Here is a 27289-nt window from a genome sequence, read left to right as displayed (position 1 = left end):
GGAAAACACTATCAGCAGCATGGTGATCATATAAATCATACAGTCTAAGGAAATGTAGAATGTGATTAAGGAAGTGGAGACAGAAAATAGACAACATTTTAAAGAAGCTTAGCAATGAAAGTTAAGAATAAATTTTATCTGATTTGATCAAGTTCAAACTAGTTTCAATAATTCAGCTGGAATCAACTGTGTTCTAACACATTTAGGTGTGTAAGAAGAGTAAAAACAAGATCCAAACTATTTGAATACATCCTTACTGGTTAAAACTAGGTGCAAATTTTGTTTCAACATTGTTTTTAAGACTTTTTTGATTATTAACAAATGAACCCAAAATTATAATCAATTAAAATTGATTCTGATTGGTTATATCTGATTCAACTCACATCTTGGGTCCATTTCAAGTTAATTAAAGACCATGTTGAACCACAATAAATCGAAGTGGGTGAAAAAGGATTTGGCTAAGGACAAAAACACGTATAGGTACATACTCTGTGCTAGGTACTATGTTAAGCACTACAAATATCCTAATTGTTCTAATTTATTTATGTATTGGATATTTCCACTTAATAGAATATATGATGCCTGAGGACAAGTAAAGTTTCATTTTTTGTCTTTATGTCTCCAATTTAGCTAAGACTGATAGAGTAGGCACTTAATTAAATAGAATTGAATTGGAGTTCACTTGAATTCAACTTAAGGCATATTGTCACTTAATAAGAATACTTGATTGCTAAGAGAAAAAATTAATATTCAAGTTTTTAAAATCAATGACCTCAATTTTAAACTCAATAGATGTCCAGAAAATGTGCTGTGATAGGTATTTTCCTTACTGTCAAAAGTCTTTTTCATTTCTGTATTCATGGCTCTCTTTTGGATGTTTGAAATTCTCAAAGTTGGGCTGCTATAAAAATTAAATGTATTATGTGATGAGATGACACTAGCATTGAGAATTTAAGAATTTTCAATATTGTATTTGGAATGTGTTAAGTTTCCTGCAGCACTTCATGGACTACAATGTACCCATGTGCATATATGAATGTGTGTGTGAATGTGTGAGTGCATGCATGTGTATTTATACACACATACACACATACTGAGTAGCAAATTATTCTTATCAATGAATATTTTCTACTATGAATATTTTTTCTCTTAAAACACAATGTAACAAATGATAGGAAATCCTATTTTTTTTTTAGTTTTGTTTGTAATACTAACAGTGCATATCAACCAGGGGTCCATCATTTCATCCCTCTGGGTCCTAATTCCATTGCTGTATAATTGTGTTGTTGGACTATATGATTTTGGGGATTTAATTAAATTCCAGAATTCTATGATTGTAATTTGATCATGGGCACTCTTGACAATTAATGGATTATCAAGCTGAGATATGAATAAAAGATCATCGTTGAGTTAAGGTTGATGTGGTATTCTAAAATCTCTCGATGTAGAGTATAAGAAGCAGTTTCTGTGTTTGTGAGTGTGTATATATATGCATGTGAGAGAGAAAGATGTTGTAAGAAACAGAGTGAAACATTTCAGAGATTAGATAATTTCACATTCATTACTTCATTGATTCATTTGTTGAACTAGTGGAAATTACATTCTTTCATTTTTTACAATTTTGGTCCATTTTTCCTTATAAACTATCCTTTGGGATTAACTCAATTTTTCCAAAATGCTTTGTCAGATTTATCAATGTTTTCCACGGACCATCCATCTGTTATTAAAACATGTCTGAGCCACCTCCTTTCAATTAAGTCTTTTATAGCATTTCATACACATATAAAGTTTTGCTTGTTTTATATGTTTTTTTTTTAGTGGAATATCACAACATTCTTTTGCTTTGCACACATCTTTTGATATCTTTGGTTTATTGGTAATTTTAATTCTTCTAAGAGTATTGTGTTTTGCACAATTAATAGTCACATAATATCTGTGGAAACACATGGCATTGGGTAGAAAAGCTTTTATTGATTACTCTTCGTTGTAGACAGTCCAAATTATTGATTGGTTTCTTCAATAGGATATAGCCTTATATTCTCTTATTCAATACTGGATTATCACAATTGTTTATCAAATGTACCTTTCAAGGAACAGAGTCCTAATGGGTTGCCAGAGTATCTAGGAAAGCAATAATAGGCAAATTTTCTCCAATGTCTTGTTACATTTTTTCTATTTTGGTGTTTCCTTTAACCTTTTCCGAAGGAGTGTTTTGACTACACATAACAACAGTTCCTAATTCTTATCTTTTTAGGATATAACCAATTTCATTTTTAATGGGTCCAGTTCCTCTGCACTCTTGGGGAAAGTATTTATGATAAACAACCTTATGATTAATCTCATCACTCTTTATCTCTTTCGTTTCTTTATCCCAAGACATTTGTTCTACAATAGCTTGTTGGCACCTTCACTCCCTCTGTCTTTGAACTGAAGACTGAATTCCCCTTTCTCTAATTACAAAATCTATCTCTAACTGAACAAAAGAGAATACACAAAATTAATTTGTTTGCATCAATTTGAAGTTCAGGGGAATTCATGTTTGACAAAGAAGGAAATGAAAATGAATTTGTTGAATGGAGATGTCAAAAACCCATTCTTTGGCAAGGAGCAGAGGTCAGTGAGAACCTGGCTACCCATGCTCCCAATCCGTATTTCTTTTGGGGGGATTTTTATACTTTATAATGTAGAATCTATATCCAAGAAATAAAAGGGATGATGATTGTGAGTTGACAAATAAGATTAGTTAGTCTGATGTGAAATGTTCTTTAAAAATAGCTTAAAAAAACAGAAATGCTTCCCAGATATTTTTGACTTCAAGATCATTTAATAGCTCAATAAATTGATTGAACTCTTGCATTCTCTATATACATCTATATAGATATATTCTCTTTATTCTCCAGACAAATAATTAGAAACAAACACATCTTGGGGATGACTTGCCAAAATGGCTTGGATCACCAGCAATTCTAGACAAGATAGAAGGAATACAGTATCTGGGAGCTCTTAAGGTCTCACACTATTCAGCAGAGGGTGCTGCAGAACTGGGGATCTCTATTTTCTTTCTTTTCCCCACCTCTATTTCGTTCTTCTGTAGTCTATACTTGAAAAGAAAACAATCAGTTTAGGTACTTGGGGATTAATAAAACATCTGTTATTGTTATAGTAACTCATTACCAAACTGGCTCAGAATGAGCTAATCAGCTCCCAAACACCTTTTTGAATAAGGCAGGTTCATCACTGGGTGATTTCTCTTCGGTGGAACTTGATTTTCCCCCAAGAAATCAGATGAAGGAACACGCGCGCGCGCGCGCACACACACACACACACACACACACACACACACACACACCTTAAACCTTTTTTTTTTTTTTTTAAAGGATACTACATAAATTTTGTCACAATCAGAATAAGCAATCAGGTTAGTAACAAACATTCTTTGCCATTGTAGGATATTTGATCCATAGGACCTATTATATCCATTGTCTTTTGGAAGGGAGATCTGTGTTTCAAAATTGCTAAAAACTCAGTCCATATAATTTAATAAAGATAATTTTCTATTATTTACTGAACATTGATGATTTAAAGCTAAAAACATAGTAGTCTAACAGTTGTTAATATTTCATTTTATTGATGGACCCCTTAATATAGTCTAATAAAGTGATAGATCTATTTCAGAATAGCGGTTTTTCCTGAATAAAATAAAATTCATGGGATTATAAGGAAAACTCATTATATTGAAATACATTTATTAAGTTGTTAGAGGGCAGCTAGATGATAAAGAGAGGGCTGGATCTGAAGTCAGGAGGACCTGAGTTCAAATACAGCCTCAGACACTTAGTACTTCCTAGCTGGGTGACCCTTAACTTAATCCCAATTGCCTCAGCAAAATATACATATATATATGAAACAAATTCATTCTCAGTATTGTTCCTTAACTTCAAAGAACTTAACTATTATGGGTTGAAGGACAGGATAGAAAATATATATAATCTTAACTTAACTGCGCTATCATATTCTGCAGTGACTGCTTATTTCTCCCGACAGAAATAGAAGGATCAGGTATAATGTGAGCCATAGGGTATGACAGCATGTTTATGAGTAAACAAGTTAATACAAAATATATTTGAAGAAGTTTCCAGAAGAAGAAAATCCTAATAATTGGTAGAATCAGGAAAGCTTCTTGTAGGAGGTGGCACCTGAGCTGTGATTATTTTATGATAGAGATGGGAAAGAAAACATTTCAAGGTTGGCAGAGCAGATGGGAAAAAAGGTGTGTTGGTAGAAGATGGACTGTTTTACATGGAGGATCATAAAGGGATGAAACTCGAAAAAGGTGTGTTTGAATCAGATAACAGAGCACTTAAGGCTAATTACCTATTCAATATGAAATAATGACTCTATTAGCATATGTTTAGATAAATGGCTCTTCTCACAGTTGATACTGGGTGAATATTTGGTGTTAAGATAATCCGAGGCAAGAATTAGAGGGTGGAGGGACAGAGGCCAGAGACTCACTTTGCAGCAGAACAAGGAGAGAAGTTGGTGACTTTGAACTGGAGAATGGAGGATACATCTTTGGCGAGCCTGTGGCAGTTTTTCTGTCTCCTTCACTTCTCCCCCTAAAGACAAGGGACTTTAATTTATCCTGACTCTAGCTGACTCTGAGGCCCTCCAGGGAGTGAGCCTGTACTCCACATTGGACAGTTACCAAATTCATGAAACACAATAAAGAAAAAAAAAATTAAGCAGAACATGTTGCATGAACACACATAATCCTTGCCACAACCAAAGGAGAGGATTAACAATCAATCCATCAAGATAATGGTAAGTGCAAAGCTGCCAACCAAATAACTCCTTATTCTCTCCTCCTCTGTCTTTAGAAAGGAGTCAGCAGAACTCTAGGAATCATAAGGATCTTAACTGCATTGCATAGCTGGAGGGAGTTCTGAGCTGCAAAACCAAAAATAAGTTAAATTTCTTTTTTTATATCCCTAGCTGTTTCTAAGTTCAAATAAGGCCTTAAAAGCTTACTAGCCATGTGACTCTGAGTCACCTTTCCTTTTACCTCAATTTCCTTATTTATTAAATGGTGGTAACAAAAGCACCTAGCAAATTTGTAAGAGGGTTTTTGAAAGCATAAAATGAAGTAATACTTGTAAAATACTTTGCTGATTTTAAAGCTCTATATAAATGCAAGCTAACATCACCATCATTTTAAATACAGGCTTATGTTGCTGTTATTTGATAATAGCAATAGAACAAAGCTTTAGTGATAGACCTGGAATCAGAAAAAAAAAAAAAAACCGTGTTTAAATTCTGACCCTGATATTAGCTATAAAGTCAGACTTGATTGAAATGACTGAACAACCATCAGTAAATGTTTTAATTCTTTTGTATCTTCTCCAGTTTTCCAGTATTTTACAATCCAATGGATTAAGAATTTTCTATACCAATAAAATCACAGATCCTTAAAATAGCTAATACTAGTTTAAAATAATGCTAATCAAAAAAGGATGGTTTTGACAAGCAGGTCAGTAATGGATTGTTACAGAGAAATTAAGGAAATTACTAATAGAACATCTGACTTTGACCCAGTTTTCTACTCTAGCAATAAAGTAGATCTTACACTGCATGCTTACATGCATTAGTGTCAGACTGAAATCCAGAGAACTTTACTAATTTGCTTAAGGAAACACCAATATTAGTTTCACAAGGCATGAAATGTACCTGTTAGAAAGGGGAAATCTTTCTACTCACTCTGAAGATATATACGTGAGTTCAAAAGGTAAAACATATATTACTATAAAATGTGATGTTGCAAGCACTGTAGTAGCAGCAGGAATTGGCTATGTATCAATCAATCAACCCACTAGGAAATAAGCACTTATTAAGTACCTATCATATATCTGGCACTGTGGCAGTTGCAGAGGATACAAGACAAGAGTTAAAAAAAAAAATGTCTCAGCCCTGAAGGAGCTTATTATAGTCTAGCCACTTCATTTAGAGTAGGTATTCTTAATCTTTCTGTGACATGGATCTTATTGCTAATTTGCTAAAATTTATTGAAATAGTTATGCATGCATGTATGTATGTATCTCTCTATTTATCTAAATCCATAGACTTCAGGTTAAGGTTTGAGTATAGAATATTTTTTCCTAAACTGAGAAATAAACAATGGTCTGATAATATGAAAAGAATGAAGAATGACAGCCAGAAATTTCTAATAGTACTCTAATAGTACTGATAAAAAGTGAGGAAAGTCTCCAACATACTTGATCCTTTGTCAGGAACTTTTGGCAGGAAACAAGAGTTGCATAGGATGAGAGAAATAGAAAGCTTAAGTGACATATATTAGAGGTAAGTATAAAATCTGCTATTTTGTGCACTGTTAGTTTTAGGGTTACCACACTATTATTAGTATTTTTGCCTTTTTTCTGAGCAGATCTTGATGAGCCCCCTCCTTTAGGTTCAGATTACTTTTTATCGCTTGAAATGTCAGGAAGTTATTTACAGCAAAAGATTTTAGGAATAATCTAAAACTATTCTATTAATTCTCTAAATCAGATCTTTAGTTTTCCCAGATCTTCATTTTGAAAATGTTTATCTTCTTTAAAACTGGTTCTTTCTTTTTAATGCCAAAAAAACTCTCCTTGTGTTATATTATCAAAGAAATATGCTTTCTTTCTTTGCTCTCAATAAGAATAACTACAACTTTCCTTTCCTTTTAGTAATTATGAGCAGCTAGTGATGCCTTACTAATATCAATGCTTATCCCTAATTCTTTATGCAGAAATTATTGATTCCTCTTCCTAATACTTCCCTCTTTGTAATTCATTGTAATTTAACTCTATATTTTAAAAAGACTTCTCCATGCCCCCAATTTTTATTTATCTTTATTCACCAATATTTCTGCATCTTGTTTTCTAAATGCCCCTGAAAAACCAAAATCAATTTCCAGGGATCTCTGAAATCATCTACTCTAACTTGTATCTGACCAAGAATTTCCTCTAAAACATCTTAGACAAATGGCTATTGAGTTTCAAGGAAGATTAGAAACCTATTGGTGGCCCATTCCCCTTATGAATTGCTCCAATTGCTACAAAGGTGTTCTATTTCTTTTCTTTCAAAAATTCATGTCAAGTTTAAATTTTTCTTCAAAAATTATGTTATTCCTAGTTCTGTGTGATAAGATGGTACAATGGAAAGAATGTTGAACTTGGAGACTTTGGACTTGAGTTTGGACTCATACTTCTGCCATTTATTTATTCCCTGTGTGATTTTGGACAAAGTGTCTTAATCTCTTAAGCCAAAATTTCTTTATCTGTAAAGTGAGGGGATTGAATAGATAGTTTTGTAAGTTTTGGGCATGTAGAATTTTGATCCTGTTCTTTTAAAAATGTTAATAATAGCTTTTACTTTGAAAATTAAAGGAAGTTTTTAATATTCCTCTTTGCAAAATCTTGTGTTCCAAATTTTTTTCCTTCTCTTTCCCCAACTCTACTTTCCTAGATAGCATATAAAGTTAAACAAGGGCCATTTTACTAAGAATATGATAATGGAGTATTGTCCAATAGGTAATTAGCTTTAAGGGCTCAGTTGTCTGATTCCAGTGCACTTATTCAGAGTTTCAGATCTTTACCATCTGCCACTTTTTTTTTTTTTTTTAGAACACAAGTAGTCATACCATCCCTGACTTCTCAGGGAATTGAGAACCCCAAAAAGGAGGTGATCATGCCCTCACTGACTTCTCAGGAAAGGAGGAGAAAACACCAAAAAAGGAGGTGATCACACTCCCTTGACTTCTCAGGAAGAGAGATGAAAAACACCAAAGGGAAGTGGGGAGTCAAGCCAGATATTGCTAGTGGGTTTCTGGGCTGAAAGGTCTTACTAGAAACAGGTATGCACAAACCCATCAGCATGGAAGGTATTACACAAGCACTTAGCAATAACACATAGGCAATTAGTGATGACTCTCCCCACAGCTGGTGCAAGCTCAATGTGATGTAAAAACATGAATTGTACATGCAAGTAGTGATATAACAAACAATATAAATCAACATGGTATTGTAAAAGATTTCCAGAAGTCCTAGAAGGAGAGTATGTAAACAGTAGTCATACATATGCCATCTTCGGCAGCCAAGAGATAGTCCAAAACCAATCTATTGTCCAGTGATCCCTGGAAGTTTTTGAAGTCCTGCAACAGTCTTTTTTAATTCCTGAGGATTTTCAAGTTCTACAACAATCTTTTCATGTCTCACAGATTCCAATGATTCCTGAGAGTTTTGAAGTCTAACAATTTGAAGTTCTAACAATTTTTGATGTCTATGAGTCAAATGCCATAACTGCCATGCTCTTTCAGTGGTGGGCACCCGATGTTTCTTGGGTCTTCTCCTTAGTTTCAAAGGTTTGCTCTGTCTCTCTCCTATGGACAAGGCAAATATGGCTTGTTGGCACTCATCTGATTCCTTCTCCATCTGTAGAGATACAAGCAAACCTTCTCCCCCATGCAATTAACCTATCTAGTCCTTTCCATTCACCACTTTCTGGATCTCTCCACATCACCTGGCAATTATCTAAAGATAGTGGATCTGCTCGCACCAGACATTGCCCTTCTGGTGGATTATAAAAGCTGTCTGCCGGAGGCAGTGCATTTTTGTCAAAAATTAAGAAGTTAATAGTATAAAGGGTTAGATTTAGAAGTTCTCTAGGGTAACCTGTGGCTCCCCCTTTCTTTTGTTTTTGGAGCAGCGTCTTAATGTCTCTGTTTCTCCTCTCTACTATTGCCTGTCCTTCAGGATTAAAGGGTATGCCAGTGATGTGTAAAATCTTATACTGTGCACAAAAGTGTGCAAAATGTTTGGAGAAGGTTGTAAGTGTCCTTGGTCAAGTTGCTCCTATACTATATCTAGTAAGGCCTGAATTTTATTGTTAGCTAAGAGCCACTGTTCTAACCACACTGTTGTATCAGTTTTCCATTAGATAGGAACAGGTAAAAGTGTTGGCAGGTCAACAGCAGCCCTGCCTTAAAAAAAAATAATAATGAAGTACTCATTTGTAATCCTAATTGTTGTAAAATGTCTCTTCCCCACAGATTGATGGGGATTTTTCAACTATAAAAGGAATAAAAACTCCTGTTTTGCCTTCAAAAGTCCATCTCAAAGGGGTAGCACTAACTTCAGCTACTGTAGATGTCTGCCTTAATCTTTGGCCAGTGGCACCTCTAATGACTGTACAATCTGCACCTCTGTCTACCAATCCTTCTAATGGTATACCAGTCATATAGATAGTGAGCATAGGTCAGTCAGCTGTCACAGCTGCTGTCCAGAATATTCCTGGATTTTGTTGCTTAGAGTCAGAATCTGGGCGACTATCACTAGATTGCTTATTAGGATTCTGTATCAGTAAACTTGATGTTACTACTTCTCCTGGTTGATAAGTTATACATTGTCTACCTGTATTAGTGACTGGGATATTATTTACACATTACCCAGTCTCCCACATCAATGTATGGATGAACATTGTTTTGTAAGTATTCTCAGGAGGTGAAATAGTTAAGCCTACTGTGCCTGGAGGCAAGGGATCTATAGGCTGGAGAGGAACAGATTTCGCCTCTCCAGGGGGTATCTCAGTTGTCCCAGCTGCATATCTATCCCCAATTGTAATCCCTTTCTCCCATCAGACTGCTTCCTGGCTGATTGGTCCTGTCTGGGTATTGAACTTCTAAAGGCTCTCTAGATGTAGCATCAACTGCCATCATGCCCCAAGTATTTTTTGTTTTTGGCTCTGGGGCTGGACCCTCATCCCGTTTCCCTTAATCAGCCTACATTCTGATGCCCAATAGAAGCCTCTGTTGCTTTTTAGACATGGGTTTTGGGTCTTGTTCTCCCACCCTGTTTTCTCACTCTGTCTCTATACCAACACTGAGCTTTCAGATGCCTTACTTTACCACATTGAAAGCATTGACGAGTCTCTCTGGAAGTCCCTTGCCAAAAGGGACCCTTTCTTCCCAAGTTTGGATCTTGGGAAGTCTGCATCATAGCCTGACTATAAAAAGGTATTTGTGTCTATTGTAGCACAGCATCTTATAATCTCCTCTAAAGGAGCATCCTTGCAGAGTCTTAGTATAATTCTTCTATAAATCTCATTAGCATTTTCTTTAGCAAGTTGTCTTATCATAATTTCTGTTGCTGCATTTTCACCAATAGTTCATATGACAGCTGTCTGCAAATGTCCCACAAAATCAGTAAAGGGTTCATTTGGCCCTTGTGCTGTTTTTGTGAAGGCTTCACCCTTGTTGTTTCTGCATGGAATAAAACACCATGCTTTGATAGCAGCAGCAACAATTTGCTCATATGTTGCTATGGGGTAATTAATCTGTGCTGAAACATCTGCATAAGAACCTACACCTGTTAGTTGGTCATAGGTGATTGGAGTATTAATTCCACTTTGACTATTCCATTGGGCTTGTATCCTACAGAGCTCACTATATTCAGAAAGCCATAACAAGTTTTGTCCAGGTTCTAAGCATGTCCTTGCTATAGATTTACAATCCCTAGGAGTTAAGACTTCATAAGTCAAATTCTGTAATAACATCTTATGTTAATAAGATGATATAGCCCATAAAGAGTGCAAGACTTTTTCAGGTCTTTGAGGATTTCTAGATCAAAAGGAGTATATCTTCTACTTTCTTGACCTGAGGAGTTAAAATGTTGAATCACAGGATATATTTCTATTCTCAAATCAGCTGTATTCTGCCCTTCTTCTATGGTTTCAAGTCATGCCTTTTGTAATCTAGTTACAGAAGGGGGTGATTGCTGAGGGACAGCTGCTGATAGTATCACTGCCCCTCCCATTATTCCTCCTCCTTTTGGAATTTTTACAAACTGCTAACTCATTAGAGTTGATTATTGATCTAATCTTACAAAAAGATGTTTTGGGCCAGAACCTAAAACAAGGTACTAAGCAGAACTAATTGATACAATGCTTGTGTTCACACCTTTACTCATTGGAGTTCACAAGTATGGGAGATTCACAAAGTTAACTGTGTAACTTTGTGAATTTACACCTCCCTCAAAGCTCTTAGGGCCAGAGAGCACTATGGGAGAAACCCATAATCCCTCTCTCTAGAATCCCACAATTCCTCTCTCTCGAATAAATAGAGCTTCAAAGGGGCCAGTCAGAAGAGTTTTCAGAGGAAGAAGCTATGAGTAGAGAGTTCAGCGGAAGATTGAGAAGGCTCTCTCAGAGGCACAACCAGATTTACTTCATCTCACATCACTGTGGTGGCTGTGCTCCTGCACTTCCCCCACTGAGACCAAGCAGGTCTGAAAGACTCACTAGAAAGCTAGCCAAGCTCCAAGTGAAGGAGACAAGATATTCATTCCATCTTTGTGCTGGCTGGAGGCTGAAGAAAGCAGAGGCAGAGGCTGAAGGACAAAACCTTTGGATTTGGAGATATTTGGAGGGAGCTCTTGGAACCAAGCAGAGAGGGAACCATAAGCTAACCGTGCTATATTAGAGACAATAAAAGATCTGAACTGTTATCACCTGGCTGTGTTTTGGGTGATTATTACTTTCAACTGAAACTAAGCCTGCCTCCAGAAAACCTCTCCAGAGAAACCTACCTTCTCCCAGAAAGAACCATTATATTATATTTTAAAGAAGAACAAGATCACCACAGAAGTTGATGGGGGCATGTCAAGGACCTGCTCTAATGGTAAAGTTGAAGGTGCCTTGTGAGAGCGAGATGCCCTTCCAGTTCACTTAAGTCCTCATGCCCTCAGGTGATATTGCCATTAATCTGTCCTTTGTCTTCCTCTTTTTCCTCACACTTCCTCATCTGGCTGTTCTTAAAACTTTTTTTTTTTTTTAATATATGTAACTTGCAGGATTCTTTAAGGCCAATTATATTATGTTGTATATATAGAATGTTTCCTTGGAAATTGAATCAGGACCTTTATCATTGCAGTATTCACATAGTTGATCTTCTACTAGTTTCTAGTTATCTGCCCCTATATCTTCTTCCTTTAAGAACCAAGGGGACAGGCATTCTAATGTACCCAAGAGTCCACCAATCTGCTCCCAAGTTACAAGTAAGCCTTGTCCCTTGATCAACTTAAATATGCTTGCTATATATAGCACCCCCTCGGGGTAGAGGTGGGGGTGGAGCTGGGGATGGAGGAGAATCTTTTCCTAATATGTGCCCTATTTCAGCTAGAAAAAGTTACTAGTTTAGGTCTTAACAAAGTAAGTTCCTTGTTTGTCTATTAAAATACTCACCCTATTTCCTGGTCACCAGGGACTTCTTCAGTGAAATTAGGATCCTTGGTTCACACTTTGGGCACCAAATATTAAGTCTGGATTAGCTCCCTGTTGACCTTAGGATCAGCCAGAGTCAGGATCTGCAAAAGTCCTTGGTCTTTAGGGGGAGAAGTAAAGGAGATAGATAAACCTCCACAAGGCTTGCCGCCAACCTCTTCTCTTCTCCTCATCCTCCTCCAATGTGACTCTGGTTTATCTTAATCCACCCCCTAATCCCTCCTACAATTATCTGTATACACCAAAAGATCCAGCCAGCACAGAATAGTGAGAAGGGCCATTTTCCAAGTATATGCTAATAGAGTATTGTCCAATAGGTAATTGGCTTTAAGTTATGGGTTGTCTGATTCAAGGCACCTATTCAGAGTTTTAGCCCTTTACATCTCCCTTCATCACAAGTGATTTAGAATTGGCCTTGAATCATCTTTGTTGAATAGAACCAAGTCCAACTGTGATCCTGCTTTCTAATATTTTCTTGTCATGGTCATTGTAGTCCTCATTGCTCTTTTGTTCCTTTTCTTTCTCTTCTTCTCTTCCACCTATTCTTCCTCCTCCTCCCCTTCTCATCTTCTTTTCCTCCTCCCCTCTGTCTTCTCCTCCCTTCCTCTTCTTTTTTTCCTCTTCCTCCCCTTCCTCCTCTTCCTTCTCCCCCTTTTCTTCCTCCTCTTCCCTGTTCCTTTTGTTGACTCCCCTTTTCCTTCTGTTCTTCTGTCTCTCCATCTTTTCCCTCTTGTCATGCTCCTTATCCAAATTTATGAATTTGGTAAAAATTACTGAACCTACTAGAAAGGACATAGATGACTTGGTTAAGATAGAGAAATTGAGAGAGAGAGAGAGAGAGAGGTGATTTACTGTCTTCATTTTGGTATTTTGCTTTTGCAAACACAACTAGTTGTATAGTTAAGAGTCTGCCTTATCTAAGAGAAATAGAGGAAGTGGGAAAGGAAGGGGAGGGAAGAGTAGGTGAGGAGAGGGGAGAAATGGATTCTAATACCTAGTGTCCTTCAAAAGCAGAGCAACAGCTAGGTCCTGCAGAAGGCTCAATGCTGTTTCTCCTGGGCTCCCTGATATACTGTCTGCAAGACAATCTGAGCTAGGTCATAAGTAATCATATCATGAGAATATGAAAAATTCCTAAGAGCTCCAGGGATTACATAGGATTGTTGTGAATGGATGATATGACTTTCTAAAGAAGGAGCTTTATGAACAATGGGTTTTGGAAGACCAGGATGATGGGGGTCCACTTCTCCCAAGTACTCAGCACTTCTACAGGAGCTGTTGCTTTGGAACCCTGGTGTTTTCACTGGTAGTCATAGACTGACACAAATCAATTTCTGGATGGAATCATTGCCATATTGTCACAACATCTTGTGATGATATAAATTGAACAGCCCCTGTGAGAAAGTGGACTGTGGCAGACAGACAATCTTGTTTGACTTTGGCTGTGGGAAATGGGATATTAGCCATAGAGCCCATTTGTATGTCTCCCCAAGACTTCTAAATTCTACACCAAAATGTCAGTTTCTTTAAATATGCTAGAAAAATGAGACTTTTCATCATCCTCGTTGCGCTAGGCTATGCATACTCCATCTTAAGGATGCTTTTCCTATATCTCAATAAGCATTTATTTAATGCTTACTATGTATCAAACACTGCCTTAGAGTTGATGGAAAATTCAAAATAGGCGAAATCATCTAGTTCAATCATCTTTTAGAGATGAACTGTCTAGGGCCTATCTTTTCCAGTACTAAATATACTATCTCTCATTCTTTCATGTCTCCCCAATGCAATTGGCTAGGCAACTTCTTTTCTTCCTTGTTCTCTTTCTGATCATCAATTAGTTTCCTGGTGAACTTTTTGTAGTCTTCCATACTGGATTATGCAAATTGCATTTTCCATGAAATTATGTTTCCTGATGCCTTTGGGTATACAATAAACCAATTTCATCAACCGCCCCCCCCCAAAAAAAAAAATGGCCTGAAAAGTTGATGTCACATAGTTAGGAAGAAAGGAAACAAACTTTTATTATGTACCTCTGTGCCAGGCACTGTGCTAAATGCTTTGCAAATATTATCGCATTTGATACTTACAATAGCCTTATTTGCTAGATCCTATTGTTACTCCCATTTTACAGATGGGGAAACTGAAGTAGAGAGTTCTATGATCTGTCCATGGCCACACAGTGTCAGAGGTCAGAATTGGATTTGCGTCTTCCTGACTCCAGGTTCAGTATCTACTTCACCACCAAGCTCCTTCAAAATGTAAAAAAGATGTCTGAACCCAAATCTCTCAGTTCCTAGTCCAGCTTTCTTTCTACTATATTATGTTTCCAGTTTTTCTCTTTCATTTGTCTCTACTTTTGGTCTACTAGGCAGGAAGGAATATAAAATATGACATCTCATGGCTGTCTTCATCTAATTTGTTTTTTAAAATTTGTGGTTAAAAACTTCATGTCATTCTGCCAAGGTTTAATTGTCTTAGCTTCAATTTGTTTCTTTTCCTTATTTAAAAAAATATTTTTTTCATTACCTTTCTAAAGAAAGACATTTTAAGAAATGTATTTTAATCACATAACAATTTACTCAAAGAAAGAGTATAGTGTTTCAGATTCCCATACCATAATTTTTCAGTAGTAGTATTCAAATTAATAAGGTTTTACTATATTTAAATTATTGTTTTTCATAATAGTAAAGAGCAAGAATATCTCAGTACCAAATATCCTTTTATTTCTTTAGCTTCAACTTCCCTCTAAATGATTTTCTTTTTCTCAGCACCTAAAATAGGTTGCGGGCCTGTAAGAATCTTTATTAAAAGGACCATAATGAAGTTATAAGAATTCTCTATTTATAGAAAGAATAGCTGAACTCAAGAAATGAATCCGATTCTTAATTTTTGTATGAACCTGGACAAATGACTTTCATCTCTGTGATCCTCCATTAATTCGTCTACACAATAAATGGGTTAGAAAAGATGGATTCTCAAGTCTTTTCTGGTCTTAAATTCTATGCCATTAATTCAAGAATTTGACATGCAGAATTATCTCTAGAAGGCTATGCCTAGGGAAAATCACAGTGTATAAAAAAGTCACCCTTCTGTGCCACTGGAAACATTTATATACAAATAAAATTCAATTAAAAGGAGAGTCAATGGATCATCCAAATAGTCACAAAACAGTGGTGGATATGCAATCTAGCAGTGAATTGGGTGGTTGGGGAGACTACATGGCTTGTGCCAGCTTGGATTATTGATACTTGCTATTGATTTATACTTGATATTGATAATGCATTCAAGTTTTATCTGTAAATTGTATAAATCCTAGCAAGTTTAATCAACTTCCCTGTACCACTGTGTTTTCCCCTGTAAAATCAAGGTAAATGTAGCAATTAACATGGAGGGTTGTAGAGAGCATTACATGAGGTAATTCATGTGAAGTACTTTGCCAACTTTATAATATTTCAGGAAGCTCAGCCGGTTTTAAATGTGTGATTATATGTGTTTAAGCATGTTTTAAGCAAAAGATTATATGCATTTGAGCCTGTGGTTCCTTCTTCTCTTCCTCCTCCTTTCCCCTTCCCTTTTTTTCTTCCTCTTCTTCCTCTTTCCTTTCTCCTCCTCCTCTTCCTCTTCCATTCCTAATCAAGGCATCTCTGAAAATTGTTTCAGCTCCTAAGTACCAATTTGCTTCTGCCCCTCTGATTAGAGTCTAGAGTATAGAGGCAATATACTGTTTCCAAAGCCCCACTTAATAGAGGGTTCAGAATCCCATCCAAATTTTATGTTCCCCATAGGCTACTATGGTTGTGTTTGACACACCATTGTCATACCCTTCTTACCTAGTGCATGTGGTTACACTCTGGTTCTGTCTCCATTTTCTACTTCCTTTTGTATATTTCTTCCCCCATTAGATTATGAACTCCTTGAGGGCTAGAGCTGTCTTTCCTTTTCTTTTGTGGATCCCCAATCCTTAGCATAGTATCTAGCACATAACAGATACTTAGTAATATTTATTATATTATACAGTATTATTGTATCTCAATCCCCTAGGCATGACTGAGGAATGATTTAAGACCATTAAAGGCAACATTGGGAAACAATTCCATAAATATGTACTTGAACCCATGTTATTTATTGTAATATTCTCTCTAAAATATAATGTTCTCTGTTGAGGTTTTCTTGGTGTTTCTGGGAGTAGCCTTTGTTTCAGTTCAGTAATCACTACAAGTGCAGCCAATGTTATTATCTCTTTCAAAGTCCTGTCTCCTTCACTTGGGGCTCAGCTCATTTTCTGGAGGCCTTCCAGAGTCTTGGTTTCAGTGGGGAAGTGAAGGAGGAGAGCCTGTCCCCAAGGTGGTGTGAGATGGGATGAATCTGTCTGAGTCCAAGGGTTAATGCTCCAGCCTTCAGCCTCCAGCCTTCTGTCCACTTGTCTCTGAATCTCTGAATCTCTCTGGCTGAGGCTTCTAGCTTATATGCTACACACTGAGTACAAACCAATCATTATATCACTAGGAAACTGTTATTTGTTGTAGGATTGAATCAATGCTAAACTAGATTTAACCATTGTCTCCTCAATTCCACTTAGTACCTTATTTCAAGTTCTGGCCCATAACATTTCCTTATAGGATTAAATCAAACATACTGAACTATGCTATTATCTAATTTAGTATGTCTCTATCAATTCCACTGACTTAGCACCTTGTAAGCATCCTTTGCTTCAAGTTCAGAGTTCTGGCCTATAACAATTTATATTATTTTCGAGGTCCTCAAAACAAAAAATTAAAGTTGCTAAGGAAGGTATGTAAATGTTATCTCCATTTTATTGATAAGGATACTGAATATCAAAGAAGTTTCTTAGTGGAACCTTTGATATTCCTTTGATGGAATCTCTTCATATTCTCTTACCTATAATGGAGACTCTGTGATGTCACTATATTTTAGAGAAAAAAACAAAACTCTAAATAGGATAAAGTTATTTGGAAACTAGTATGGCTACAAATTTGGCTGATGGCATCTCAGATATAATTGTACATCTAGAAAAAAACTTTTCCTATCTCTAGGTGTCTAGAATTATTGAGCGTGGGAGGTGGGAAATGACCAAATAACCTGCTGCCTAGAAAGCTATTCTGAGTTTCGTCAGTATCCATCAATACAACTGTTAATGAGACCCACAGTTCTCTGGGACCATTTCATAGCAATATTGTAGTTTTAATAGCCTGACTTTTATCGAACACACAGAGTACATCACTATGTTTTTATGAAAAAAATAATAAAGCCGGTAAAGTATGAGGAATACAAAGCTGTAACCAGATATTGATCCAAAGGCAGCTTTCTATTGGTGACAGTAAATTAAATTTCAGCTCTTCTTACTCTAGAGCAAGGAAAGAGAATATTAAATACTCCCAAGTCCTATTCAAGGCATAGTTTTAGCTTTTACATCATGATAAATGCAGTGATATCATAAGCAGTTCTTATTCCCTACCTTAGACATTTTTTTAAAGTATAGAATTTCAAATATCTTTTAACTAACATCCTACTTTTGTTATCTTGCCAACCACACCATCTAGGCCTTAGGAAAGGAACCATTAGAGCATTTAACATTTTCATATCTTTCTCCTTTTCAATTAAAATTTTAAATAGCACTATCTAAGTACCAGAAAGAATGACTAGAGAGTTTCATGTGTTTTAACCTTTTCATTTTAGTTTCTAAGTAGTGGTCAGAATTTTTAACACATGAAACTGTAAGGAAAATGATGTTATTTTACAGTGAGTCCAAATCTATCTTTTTGTCTCTGTTTCTCTTTCTCTATATGTATGTGTCTTTTTCATTTCAATCTCAAATAATATTGAATTACTCTATTTTTTGGTTTTTAAATTCTCAGAACAGAAATGAATTAGTATGAAATTTGAGAGAATTCAAGTTTTCAACCCATTCTCTGAATTAATGTATCCTAAATGATAATGAATGGCGATGGTAGTGATGATAATGATGTAATAACAATTAGTATTAACATGCTAATTGTATACTAATTATATAATTAATATTGTATTGCTACAATATTAATTTCATTAATATTGTACTGTTATTACAAATAATAATTGTATTGTCAATTATACAATAATTTTATTACAGTATATGTGTACTTTACATATTCTGTATCATTTGATTTTCATAATAACTTTATTAAGGAAATACCATTATTATTACCATTTTGTAAATTTAGAAATTACCTTTGAGAAAAGATAAATGATTTGTCTATGGTCACATATCTAGTAAATGAATGATCAAGAATTGTACTAGTCTTTCTTGATCTATCCACTAGATAATCCAGATGGTCTCAAAAAATGGCCCCGATGGCCTCAAAACACTGTCTTGTTAACTTCTAGAGTGTAATTGGTAACTATTTCCCCAGTTATAGATGCTATAACCTGATAACTAATCAGAGTGAAAGTTAATAAAATTGATGAAGGGAAAGGACAGGCAATAAAAGGAAGCTATGGAAGAGATTTTATTTTCTTCTATAACATTTAAACATCAGTACATATATCTTGCTTTCATTTGCCTTGCCTTATTTTGCTATATATTGGTTTCTAGTGCCTTGTATTATACTGTTATTTATTTGCTCTAACCAGATGGGGGGATTAATAATATAATATATACTTTTTTAATTACAGCCTGTGCAATTGCTTATTAAGCTTACTCCTAGCAACTTCTAGGAGATGAGAGATTTTAATAGTTGCATTCACATTTTTATGTTTTAATATTTATCTTTATAGTCTAATTACTAGGGCAATATGAAGCATAAAGCAATTGCAAGATAATATAATTATGAAAGGTTCTCCTAAACTGGATAGCCACATGGAAATATGATGAATAAAAACACTGCTGAGTTCCATAGGTGAGATTGACATGTGGGCCATGTAGCACTTTTACCAATTTACCATTTTATTTCTTCCTTTATCATGTAAACTTTTGTTTAATTCCTTTTGTCAGTTGTAGCAAATTAGCATTTACACTTTCTAAAAGCAATACCAGAGCCTGCAATGTCAGCAGTTATGGCTTAAAAAAAAAAAAAAAAAAAAAGGTGCTGCGTTAGCATGTTACATTCTAAAGTTTCATGGCAGATGAGTGTTTTGTTGCAGTAAATTAAGTTCCATATAATGTTTATTTTAAAAGTACCTAGGAACCAATATACTCTGTAATCACCTCTTTTATTCCTCGAACCCTTCTACTAAATTTTCAAAGTATCTTTTCCTTAATGTCCTAAAGTAGCAATAACTTCTGATAACCTTGTTAAGAGCTTTGAAATCCAATCCAACTCAGAGATAAGGTTTTCTGATTTACTGTTCCAAGTCAAGAAATTATCATATTCATAAGGGTTACTTTGAGCCTTCTCTTAGGATGAAGGTAGAAATCTGAATATTTAAAGTTAATATCAAATTGAATTTTTGTACTAAAATGACCCCCCTTAAATAAATGACAGATTAAAAAGAAAAAGAAAATCTCTATACTGGTTATGAATTGCTACACATCTATTAAGCAGTGGGGGGGGGAAATTCTCAGCAAAACTTTTACTTGTATAATATTCTAGTTGTACAAGACACATTAGCCTAACTATTTCAAGGACCTTAAAAAAAAATCTTTAAAGCTCTAATTTATTTAGGCAACAAAAGCACAGTAATTTTAACTCTCCAGGGTTCAATATGCTTCTGTAGGAATCCAGGCACAATGAAAGAAAGAGCACGCTCCTCAGGTTTTCAGAAAACCCTTCTTTCGGGACTCGGCACTCACTAAAGCTTTCTTGCCAGGTCCCTTTTATTGCAGAAACTAAATCACTTAACCAACAAAAGCTTTGGCTTCTAAGAAAATAAAGCAGAGCAGTATTTTTAGGGCAATATTCTCTTTTCAAATGGAAAATTACCAGATAACTTAGAAAAGAAACTTAGGCCTTCTTGATTTTTGGGTGCAGAATAGGGAGGAAGACCCTCAGTAAATATGAATTGACATTGAGATTGCAAATGTATTCCTTGCAATTCCAATGATCAATTCTGATGGATATGGCTCTTTTCAACAATGAGATGATTTAGGCCAGCTCTAATCAATCTAACCATTTATGAAGAGAGCCATCTGCAACCAGAGAGAAGACTGGAAACTGAGTGTGGATCACAACATAGTATTTTCATTCTTTTGTTGTTGTTGTTTGTTTGCTTGCATTTTTTCTTCTTTCTGATTTTTTTTTCCTTTTGGATCTGATTTTTCTTATGCAGCATGATTTTTGTGGAAATATGTATAGAGTAATTACACATGTTTAACATATATCGGATTACTTGCCTTCTAGGAGAGGGTGTGGGGGGGGAAGGAGGGAAAAATTAGAACACAAGATTTTGTAAGGGTGAATGCTAAAAATTATCCATGCACATATTTGAAAATAAAAAGCTTTAATTTAAAAAAAGGAAAATGTGTCCTACTGACATGACCCTAAAAATGATCTGAAGTTCTTGAAGATATCTTATTGTGAACTGAAATATATATATCAATAGTACAACTCCAATGCTTCTTCCTCGAAGAAGTCTGTCCTCTTTCCTCCCTCATTGTAAATCAAGTCTTCTTCATGAGATTTCACAGTGATTTATATTCCTCTTTATGAACATATCATATTACAATCAATATTCTATTTAACTACATACATGACTAATTAGTCATTACCCTTCTTAACTATGGTTCCTTGATGATGTGTCCACTATCATTTATTATTAATAGCTGATGGCAATGTCATTACTGGGTCTATATCCCAGAGATTCATAAAAAAGGCAATAGAACCATTTTTTTGTAGCAGAGTTGTTTTTTTTCCCTTTTTTCTTTTTTTCTTTTCTTTCGTTCTTTCTTTCTTTCTTTTTTCTTTTTTTGGTATTGGTAAGGAACTAGAAATTAAGTAGGATTGGCTGAATAGGTTATGGTATATGAATATAATAGGGTCTTTTATTTCTGTAAGAAATGATGAGTAGAAAATCCTGGAAAGACTTACATGCAGTGATACTAAGTGAAGGGAACAGCACCAAGAGAACATTGTACACAGTAAGAGCAAGATTATTTGATGATTAAGGATTTGACTCTTCTCAGCAATGCAGTGATTCAAGATAATTCCAATGGATTTTGGACAGAAAATGCCATCCACATCCAGAAAAAAAACTACAGAAATTGAATGTGAATCAAAGTATACTATTTTCACCTTTTTTGTTATTATTATTTGTTTGCTTGATTTTTTCCCTTTGTCATCCCCTCCTTTTGAGCTGATTTTTCTTGTAAATCATGACTAATGTGGAAATATTTTTAGAATTGCACATGTCTGAAATATATTGGATTGCTTGCTGTCTTGAGGCAGAGAGAGAGAAAAATACAGAAAATAAGGTTTTGCAAAATGTTGGAAACTATCTTTGCATGTATTTGGAAAAATAAAATATTAAAAAAAAACAAAAACAAACAAAAAGAATGACAAATTTTTTTTTAAAAGAGAAAAGTTGATATAAAGAACTTTTTGTTATAGTGAAGAGAGCTATCTTTGGAGTCAGAAAAAGCTGTATTCAAATTCCCTGTCTGACTCATACTGGCTATGTGACAGGAAAGTGGCTTAACCTCTCTCTGCCCTGAATGCTTTCTTCAAACTATCATTCATTTCTTATAGTACTATAGGATGCCATCACTTTCACATCCCATATATTGTTCATTCCCTAAATTATTTTGCCATAAGAAATGATGAAAGGAATAGTTTTAGCAAAATGTAGAGATTTGTATGATTGTAAGCTTTTTTTGGGCAGGGACTGTCATTTGCCTCTTGAAAAAAATCCATAGAATTTAGCACAGTGTCTTACACATAGTAGATGCTCATTCAATGCTCATTGAATTGAATTGAATTGGATTGGTCCAGAGTTAAATGCAGAATCAGGAGAATATGCATTAATAACAACATTATAAAAATGAACAACTCTGTGAGATTCAATGCTATCACACCTATGATCCAGAGAGCTGATAATAGTAAATAGTATTCACTTCATGACAGAGAAATGATGGACTAAAAAATGCAGAATAAAATCAATTTTTGGACACGGTCAATATGGTTTTGATTGAGCACACATTATTAGGGGACACTTTTTCCTTTAGACAGAGAACAAAGAATAACAAGAAAAATGCTTGCCAACTGTAATTCATTATACAAAAGAAAACAAAAAAACATAAGTTATAGAGAAGATGTTGATTTTTTTTTTTTGGAGAAAAAGTTCTTCACTAGGAATTCTTGAAGATAAAAATCATATATCAGTTAATAAACAAATTCTCCACAGTTTTTGAAGAAGGGAGGTGTGCTGGACTGTGGGGGAAAAGAATTCTGAAGAGAAAGGAGTAGAACCTGGAGAGTAACAAAAGGAGTGAAGAATAAGATTTACTGGGAGAGTCTTTGAATGAATGGACAGGTGGGGAGAGAAGGAAAGAACAATTTACATGAGAAAAATGGTGTGGTCAAAGACACAGAAGTGGAATTATATATTTGGCTAAAAACATTCGATAAAGATTCTGTAAAGAGAGTTTTGAGGTGGTTTCTCTGTGTTACATGAAGACTGAATACTTAGAAATAAGGAAAGGTGAATATAAAGAAATGAAATGAGGGGTATAAAGCCAAGGTCTGACACCAAAGATGAATTTCACATTCTCTTTGGTATTCTTAAAGATTTTCCCTGTAGCAGGGAAGAAATCTTTATGTCTAATATTACAGTTCAACTCCATTTTGAGCTAAATGACCTTGATTGTCTTATCTAGTCAGTCAGTCAAAAAGCTTTTGTAAAGTTATTCTAGGCACTATGATAAATATTCTCTCTCTCTCTCTCTCTCTCTCTGTGTGTGTGTGTGTGTGTGTGTGTGTGTGTTGTGTATACGTATATGACAAAAATGTGGCCTCTGCCTTCGGGAAATTCATGTTCTAATGAGCAGGAGACAACACATAAATTACCATGTTTGTTCAAGATAAATACAGAATAAATCAGAAATAATCTCAATAGAAGGAGGCAGAAAAAGTGGGGATTGGAGGGATAGGGAAAGTGTGAATCATTCGTGATTCCATGAATCATATGGAAAATATACTAAAAAACAGAATTTTAATTGGATTTTAATTGACTCTGAAATGAAGATAACAATGCTAGGAAGTAGACATGAGGGTTTAGAGCTTTCCAAGCATGGATAACAACTAGTGTAAAACCTCAGGGAGGAAATGGAATGTCACAAAGGTAGAACAGCAAATAGATCAGTATCACTGGGTTTTAGGCTATATGAAAAATAGGCATTTTTAAGAAGAATGAAAGGATAGGAAGAAGATACATCATGACAAACTTTTAAATGCCAAACAAGGAATTTTATGTTGGAACATAATTTGCAAAATATTTTCTATGGAAAAATGTTTTGAGTTCCAAGTAGCATATTATTCAAAAAAATTTTAGGTCACAACCTGTTCATAAATTTTGGATAAATTGTAGATGATGAGGATGCATTCTGCAGCTCCCTGTTAATTCAAAATTCAATTTATTTTATAATCGATGTATCTGTATCAGACCACACATTTACTAGGCATTTCTTTCCAGTTGACTGATAAAATAAATTTTCTTAGGAGAATCTAAATGGATTTCAAGTTGTCACTCTTTAAGAAAGTAAATTGAAAGACTATTAATGAAATTATGATTTTTTTTCCCTGTTAAAACAGTCCTGATCATGGATTATGCAAAGGCTGGAGTGTAAGATATGATAATACTACTACTATATTTCAATGGAAAATAGAAGCAAGGATTATATTTTGCTGTCAGATATATTTATATAGTTTCTCATGTTGTAGAATGTAGGTATTTGAATTAGGGATGAAGTCTGTGATTCAAACATAATCCATCTGCTGCAGAGTGGGCAGGGCTTTTGTTTTGTTTGTCTTGTTTTCTTTCTGCTGCATATTCTTTATTCTTTTATAGTATTTTAAAGAAAAAAATTAGTATGTTTCCCTCTTACAAGACAAAGAATGATGGTCCCCACAGAGGAAGAATGTGGAAGGTCACCTCCCAAAGAAACTACTAAGAGAGGAAAATTATTTGTAAAAATCATGATAGTGATGAAATGGAGATGATAGAGCAGATAAATTAGAGGGATAAAGACTATTTGTGACTTAATTTGTATATAAAAAGACCAAATGAAGAAGCTCCCTCTTTTATAGCAGGTTGGTATCTTCTTTACCATATCTTATCTTGGAGAAAGGTAATGTAGACAAAATGTGTCAGCAGAAAGATGAACTCAGATCTTCATGGATCCAAGCTCATCTTTCTGCTCAATACATCAGCAGATGGAAATGAATGGAAAACAATAGATTTGTTGATGTTTCTGTAATGATCAATCATTATCATCAATTCCATATAACTATTGTATTGTATTCTAATACAAGTCAGTGGTCTGCACACATATAGTTAAATTCTGAAATAAGACATAACTAAGGATTCATTTTCTATCACTTAAGACAAAGTCAAATTCATTTTTGATGATTATCACATCCAGGGCTTCCTGGCAGTCTTTCTAACAAAAATATTTATGATATACAGATATGAGACTCCTAACTAATTTATAACTCTTTGGCCCTTGTTGTTTGTTTATTATGAATCATATGGCACATTTTCATTAACTTCCTGTCCACCCTTATATAGATTTTGACTAGCATAGACGTATATGTTAACAAATTTAGAGAATATTAAGTTCATTTTACGCATGAATGAATCAATTAATTTTTAAGTGACTACAATGCCAGTCACTTGTTAAGTGCTTGGGATCTTGCAGGGATCTCACATTCTAGAATTTTTCTATTTCATCTTTTGATGAAGTTGATAATATATCCCAAGACTTTTGGGGAAGGAGGGTCTTCCTTGATGAACATTCCAGTGACATGCTTTATAAATATAGTTTCAAATACTCAAATGGATCTGTTAGTTCATAAATTGGAAGTTGGCTACAACCACTCAGGCCATAACTGATACATACCTGTTCTGCCTGGGTACCTCATTCCTTTTTTTTTTTTTTCCTTAAATTTACTGCAGTGTTTCCACTAAATGGGCCTAGAGCCTTTCTTCCCTTCTCTGCTTCAGTCAGAAAGGTAACTAAAAAGATTGGTTATTGTTTCTGGGAGATTCTTGGTATAATTAAAGGACTTTTGGAACTTCTAAATCTCCTGCTTTTCTATTTAATCCTGCCCCTAATTTGTTGTCCATTTGTGCTTTATATTTCAGATGTGCATTCCAGTAAATTGCAGCACTAGGTGGTTTTCTTGAAATCTGTGCTTTCTGACTTCAGAACTGTCTACATAGTACAAAACGATCTACATTTAAAAATTTACAAGAAAAGCTAGCCTACTTTTCAACAAAGTCTTAAAGCTCATGCTGTGTGCTCAGAATTTCCCAAAGGAGGATTAAAAAAAAAAAAAACACCCACAACAAAAAACTAGGCCAGAGCTATAAAGAAGCATTTGCCCTAAGTAGAGTTTCAAGCTAAAATCAGAGAGTTCACAAGTGGTTCTTACTCCATATTTACATTACATGGCTAGCTCATAGTGTTCTTTGTCCCTGCATTTGCCAAAGTATTCTTTGACTTCCAATTATCTATTCCTTCTACCTAATGTGTGACCAGCTCTTACTAGGTGAATAGATAGATACTGCCATCCATTTTTTAAAAAAAATAATTATACATAATATAAGAATACATTCAGTGAAATGTATTTATTCATTAATTCTTATATTGAATTAGAATTATTCTTATATTGAATAGAATTATCAATCTTTGAATTCAGTGGATCTAAATGTGTCATTATATCAAGAAAGAATGAATCTGGTTGGAACAGATAGATAAAATGTTTGAAGAAAATACATGAAGTATGATAATTTTGTGAGTGAATTATGTACATATGCATATTCAAATAATATATGTTTATATATTTGTATATTTACCACTGCTATTTCTCTGAATGATATTGTATTTAAATATTTCCCCAAATTTTAAGTTTTAATTTAAAAAAAAATTCTGCCCAACAATGATTTAAATGAAAAAAAAAGCCCATTTTGTTTATATATGTATATATGTATATAAATATATATACCTATACACAAATAAACATACACATATATTCCAAAAAAATTAAAGTTATATGTCATCCAAAATCAATGAGATACTTGGGTAGTAGAGTGTGAGTGGAAATAGGATATCCCATAAAATCAACAAAGAATTATTCATTTGAAAAGCAAAACTAGAAGATAAATTTTTCTAATCATTTAGTGCAAGCAATGTATAAGAGGTAAGTGGCCCATCTACAGATATACATATAATTTGACTAAATCTGGAGGGAATCCCCCAGAACAAAGCTAATGCAACTTTGTTGTGGTGTATACATAGGAGAACATAGACAAGAGTAACACAAGATAAGAAAGAATGAATAGTTTGCCATTCATACTCTTGGAAAGAGTTTTCATGTAATAAGATAATGAATTCAACTGAAGTATTAAAATGCCATAGTTCTTAATTCAGTGCTCTTTCTAGTATACCATTTTGTTCTGAGTCAGGACAAGAAAAAGCTCAGGTTTACAAAGTGAAGAGTTCTCTTCTATAGTGTTCTCTATAAAGCTTACTTGTTAGAGAATGGACCAACATTACAGAGATTAATTACTGGTGATCTAGGGCTATAGCAGCCTGACCTAGAAAACATAAAATTGCAATGGAGGGAGAAAAAAAATATCTGTGTATAGGAGTTTTATCTACTCTTTAAGACTTAGGCCTACTATATCTTTTCCTCGAGGATTCTAGGATACTCTAAGGTGCCTGAGTGGTATATTTTTTCCATTGCCATTGAGTTTGATTCTCACTTTCCCCTACTTTTAAGTGCCAGTAAATAGTATCCCATTTCCATTTAACTATTTA

Source organism: Antechinus flavipes, chromosome 6 (genome assembly GCF_016432865.1).
Source record: "Antechinus flavipes isolate AdamAnt ecotype Samford, QLD, Australia chromosome 6, AdamAnt_v2, whole genome shotgun sequence".
NCBI classification, from domain to species: domain Eukaryota; kingdom Metazoa; phylum Chordata; class Mammalia; order Dasyuromorphia; family Dasyuridae; genus Antechinus; species Antechinus flavipes.
Note: the sequence above shows the minus strand (reverse complement) of the source record.